The sequence below is a fragment of the Cynocephalus volans genome, chromosome 4 (genome assembly GCF_027409185.1).
Source record: "Cynocephalus volans isolate mCynVol1 chromosome 4, mCynVol1.pri, whole genome shotgun sequence".
Classification (NCBI taxonomy): Eukaryota; Metazoa; Chordata; class Mammalia; order Dermoptera; family Cynocephalidae; genus Cynocephalus; species Cynocephalus volans.
The window spans coordinates 46679006-46685005 of record NC_084463.1 but is presented as its reverse complement, the minus strand read 5'-3'; positions in this window follow the sequence as shown (position 1 = coordinate 46685005).

Here is a 6000-nt window from a genome sequence, read left to right as displayed (position 1 = left end):
CGAGCGGCTGCGACCCGCCGAGCCTCCCCCTCCGCGGCGACGCTGCCGCCGGCTGCGCCCTGCGCTGTGCAGCGCCCGCCCTCGGCCGCCGCGCCCGCGTCTCCCGCCACCGCCTCCGCAGCAACTCGCTGCCCCTGGCCACGCGCCACCTCCTGGCTCCTCTCGCCCAGGACCTTCATTCTCGGGACCTCAGCACCCGCATCGGAGCCACCTCCCCCTCACCGCCTCCCCTTCAGGACACCACCAAAGCCTCACCTCTCACCTCTCACCCCTCACCCCTCGGGCGCCTGGGGACCTCAGCCACCGACCAGCGCCGTCCCTCCGCCCCCTCTGTGACCTGAGGAGGCACGAGAAGCAGACCAGTCCGTGTCTTTGCAGACGCAGCAGGTCGCTTCTGCCCCAGCCCCGGCTTCCGCAGCACCACGGCTGCAGCCCGGACGTCGTCCCTACGCGTGGCCGTCCCCGGCCCCCAGGACGCCTGCGGCTGTCCTCGCCTCCGCGGGTGCCACCCTCCACCTGTGCTCTACGGTGACCCGAACTCACGCTTTCATGAGCAAGGAGAAGCCTTCCGTGGGAGACTCCTGTCTCATCCGGAAATCTCGCAGCATTTGCAGGGATCTCTATCTTTTCCCAGAACCTCCCAGCCAGGGATGGGCACCTGCCTTTGTCAAGGGACAGAGGGGAGTTGTCTTGTGCTTCGTGGTCTCTGTCCCCACCCGCCAGCTCTGCCTTGGTCACAGGAAAGCAGCGGAGAGGGCACATCCGTGGACTGCATAGCTGCGCTCGGTAAAACTTCACGGAAAGGCAGGATCCCAGCCACATTTGGCCCGAGGGCCACAGCTGGCCATCTATGCAGACGAACCCAGTAGCAGACACCCCTGGCAGGATCCTCCTCCACCCGGCAGACTCCTGAGGTGTCTCTGCTCCCCCAAGTCCCTCAACCCACCTCTAGTGCAACCCAGACCAGCCCATCACCCCACAGGACAAATCCAGGGAGCAATCTGCCCTCTTGCTAATCAGCTTCACGCTCAATGCCCCTCACACAGAGGACCCTCCTTGGTGACACCTTTTTGTCCTTGTTCCACCCCTATCCTGGTCACCCCACCCACTTCTCCACTCTCGGGCTCCTCGCCTGCAATCGGGCCAAGGTGAACATCCCCAGGGAGCTCAGTCCTGTCTGTATCGGTAGACTAGAAAGTCCTGAGTGTGGACAAGCTCCCCTGCAGGAAAAATACAAACTGATTCATCGTAGAGACTGAAGACCTAGGAAGAAATGGATTTCAGAGGAAGAAAATGGACCAGGGACAGCCTGGGGCTGACTGGCTGCACTGACGGACTGTGGCCTTGGAATGAGCCTTTTGTAAGTTTACAGACACAGAAAATTGATCCATTTGAGGCAAATGAAAACTGTGTTGATAAAGACTCTGTGACTCCTGGAATGCTGAGGTCACCAACTCCAGATCAGGGTCTCTGGTTTGGCTACAGCTGCTGTCTTGCATCGGCAGGGGATCTGCACAGACCCCAGACCCACGGGCCCTTCCGGAGGACAGTCCAGTACCGGCTTTCTCCGTTATCCATGGACAGTTCAACCCTGACAACAACTCACCTCTGGATACCTTTCCTCTGCTGCTTAGTCTGTCCATAGCAGTGAAGCCATCCCCTGAGGCTCTGTGCTATAATCCCTGGGTGTCACATGCACTGACCTGCTCATATCTGAGGCCACTCCTCTTATTAAAAGATATGGGTTTTCTTTAAAGGAACTGCATAAAATTATATATGTTCTCCTTGGTCATAATAAGTCAGGAAGAAGATTCTCTAAAATTATGAAATGATCAAAAGTGACCTGCTGTAAATGATACTACACAAAGTGCCTCCCAGATTCTCTGTGTGAGAAGCTTCAGCTGCTCATGGCTCAGTGAATTCCAAGCCCCTGATCCCAAAGCCCTGAGTTTCTTTTCATTACCTTCTGGATCTGAAGGAGGTGGGTTCTGTGAAATCCAGACAGTGCCTGCTCCACAGCATCTGAGGACAAAAGTCACTCACAAGATTCCAAAGCCTCGACAATGGAATCTCTGCCTTTTATTTTATGACCAGTTGTCCACCATTCCCAAGTAGTGTCCTTATTCTAAAATTGCATCCAGAAAAAATGCATTTACATGGATTTGTGGACAAAGACATGATACAAACAAAGGTGTCATTTTCAAGTAATCCTGAAACTGAATTATTCATTAATAGTTATTAAATGGAATATTTTACAACCTGCGTCAACTACAAAGATTGGCACAGCTTTCTGACATAACCCCAGCAAGTACCTCTTAACAGGACCTTTCTACACCTGTTTGAATGCAATGAGTGTTACATATTTGAAAGCATCTCAAATCTGATACTCAAGGAAACTCGTGTCCGAGTCCTGGGGTTGAGCGGACAGAGGAGGAAACTGAGGCTCCGGCCACGCGTGGGGTGTGGGTAAGCGAGCAGGAGAGCAGAAGGCCTTGAAGGCTGAGCAGCACCTTTCTGCCACCTCCTGGGGGTGCGAGTACGGACGGCCTGGCTGCAGGTGTGGATGGCCGGCTCCGGGTGTAGACGGCCTGGCTGCGGGTGCGGATGGCCGGCTCTGGGTGTAGACGGCCTGGCTGCAGGTGTGGATGGCCGGTTCTGGGTGTAGATGGCCTGGCCGCGGGTGTGGATGGCCGGCTCTGGGTGTAGACGGCCTGGCTGCAGGTGTGGATGGCCGGCTCTGGGTGTAGACAGACTGGCTGCAGGTGTGGATGGCCGGTTCTGGGTGTAGACGGCCTGGCTGCAGGTGTAGGCGGCCTGGCTCCCAGTGTAGATGACTGGCTTTCCCCGGGCTTCCGGGCTGGAGCTTTTCCGAGGTCTCTCCTCACTAAACACACGAGGATGGGGTCTGGCCTTCGATTCCGTGTGGCCCGGAGGGTGCGGGTGGTGGGCGCGCACAGTTCTCTGCATGAGCGAACAACTGCTGTTAATTCTACTTTATCAACCCCCCGCCCGGTCCCGGAACCCTCTCTGCTGTTTACATCAATGGGGGAATGTGGCCTGAGGGTTTCCTTCAGTTTAGAAAATACAATCAGGATTAAAAAACAGCAACAAGGAAAAAACCTTTAATGAATAATTTCAAGCAGTTGCACCCAAGACAACAGGACAATGAAGTCCATAAATAAACAATCCAAATGAGCATTTTACTGCATTTTCTTCATCTGCTCTGTTGTTTTGTCTTGACGGAAGAGTTTTCTTTTTCTGAGAGCAAATCCCAGACATCAGTAGTTTCACTTCCAGAAGTTTCATCAGTGTCTTACCAATAGACAAGGCTTTGCCTACCCAACGCTATTGACAATAATTCCTGTTTTTTTCTGACCTCTGATTCCTGTTCAGAATCCACCTATTATCTAAAACGTGCATGTTTAAAAAGTTGGTTTGTTTGAGTCAGGATCCTAACACGGTTTTGAGGTCTTTTAAGACTTACATTAGTATTGTTTCTCTTTTCTTTTTCTTATACTTTTTTCTTCATCTTTTTCTACTTCATCTTTTTAATGCTGTAGGGGAGGGGGATATGGCTTCCCTCTTCCCTTCTGGGTTCTTTGGATGGGCTACGAATTAAATTGACATAAGACACATCAACAGGAGAAAAACTACTTTAATTGTGTGCATAGGTACAGGAGTCCTGCAAAACATGAGACTCAAGGAAGGGCCAGATGACTGGAGTTTGTACAGCGTCCTGAGCTACAGAAAGGAATAGAGCTGGGGCTTCTGGGGGTGGTGACAAGTTACAGGAGGGTGAATAAAGGTTGTCTTGTTATGCAGAAGGACAAATAGATCCAGAGGGTAGCTCCTTTCCCCAGAACCCCCCACTTTTCCTGGTGTGGAACTAAACAGAGACCACCTAATGAGAAGAGGCAAAAGGCTATTTACTCAGGGCTTGCAGGTAACAGAGCCCTGTCTTCTCCACAGCGCAGGTTACTGGAGGAACACTGAGAGCACATGCACCTGAAGCTGTCCTGGGATAGGCTCTGAGATCTGCCCTGTGCCTGGGGGTGTTTGCTGGGCTTCTGCCCTGTGTGAGAAGCCCGATCAGGTGGGGCAGGTGCACAGCAGCAGCTCTGGCCACGGTGCTTGTAGAAAGTAGAGGGAGGCTGTGGACGATGGTGCAGGATATTGGAGAAGATGAAATGGAAAAATCATCCCATAGGACTGAGGAGCACTTGAGTGCCTGAGACTTTGGACTTCAGGGTCTGACCTCACCCAAGACAGCCTGATGGAGCCAGCACGTGACTGTCAGCATATCTAGCTCTTTTCTACTTATTTGGTTTTGTGAAGTTTGTATGATTTTAATTTTAATTATTTTTGTTTCCATCCATGTTTGCCACCATGAGTCTGAGGGATGGAAACCCTAATTCCAAATCATACAAGTATTATTTGAAATTTACAAAACTGGGTGTAGAAAAAATATGAATAAACTTTCAAATGAAAAGTTTTATGTTTGTAGTATTTATTTTTCTGAGGTATAGGGGAGAAAAACCTTTCCCTATACTCTCTTAGTGAATTAAACTGACAAAAGACAGTTTAACAGAACAAAAGCTTACATATTTTATTTGGTGTTAACTATTTTTTATTTATTTTCTTTTCTTTCTTTCTTTCTTTCTTCTTCTTTTTTTTTTTTTTTGGTGGTTGGCTGGTGAGGGGATCTAAGCCAGTGTCATAACGCCTCGCTCTAACCAACCGAGATAACTGGCCGTCCTGATGCTAACTTTTTAAATAATGTGCATGGGGGCTTCACAGATGTTAAAACAAAAAACCAAAAAACATAAATAGCTAAAAAGTGTGGGGACTTATAGCCACTGTAACAACAGGTGATAAATTGTGGGTAAGTGACTAGACAAAGGGAAGCAGAGGAGGTCTGGGCTTCTTGGTGGTAAATTGTGGGAAGGCAAATACATAAGGAAACATAATAGATAAGGGTCATTTAACAAGAGTTATTTACACAGATCCGCCTCAGTGCTGTCTCTGTCTTTGGTGACAGGATTGTTCTCCTGTGGGAGAGGGGGACACCTTCACAAGGAGGAATTTACATTCTCTTTCTAGGAAGATAGGGGAAGGCAGAGAGTTCTTCCTGTGTCCGTGTTTTTCTCAGCTTCCTCCAGCTCACAATAATCTTAATGTCAAAGTGGCATATTCTAGGGTGACGTATTCCGATCTCCTCCAGAGGTTATAGTTGAAGATCAACTAAGGCAGACACGAGTTAAAGGTGGTAAAGGCAGATGTCACGTGGGTCTACTGCAATAGGGGAAAGAGGCCACCGTGTAGGACTGAGCTCGATTCTGAATATAGTAGGGTCCGCAGGGGGTTCACAGCCAACGAACACAGGCGGTAAGTGCGTGGGACATTACTGAGAGGGGACATCAAGGATAGGGGGCTTCTTGCTAAACTCACCAAACAGGATTCTTGTGAAGGACAGAACACAGACTTAAAAATCAAAGGTGAGGGATGAGGGATATTAGTCCATTTTCTGTTGCTTATAACAGAATCCCTGAAACTGGGTAATTTATAGAGATATATAATTTATTTCTTAGATTTCGGGAAGCTGGGAAGTCCATGGTCCAGAGAGCGCTTCTGCTGAGGGCCTTCTTCTGGGTAGGGAGTCTCTGCAGGGTCCTAGATGGTGCAGGAAATCATGTGGTGAGAATGGCCTGAGCAAGAGAGCTGAACTTCTCCTTACAAAGCCATCAGAACCATGCCCATTAAACCATCGGCACGTTACTCCACGAATGGACCAACCCATTCGGAGGGCACTGTCCTCATGGCCCCTTAAAAGCCCCACATTTTACCACCACAGTGGGGTTAAGTTCCAACTTGAGCTTGGGGGGACATTCAAACCACAGCAGCCTGATGAGATGTCAAGGGTGGGGGGCTCTCTCTAAACTGACCTAGCGGGACTTTTTGCTAAGACTGTGCTAGGCAGGATGAAGACAGGGTCCAAGGCTG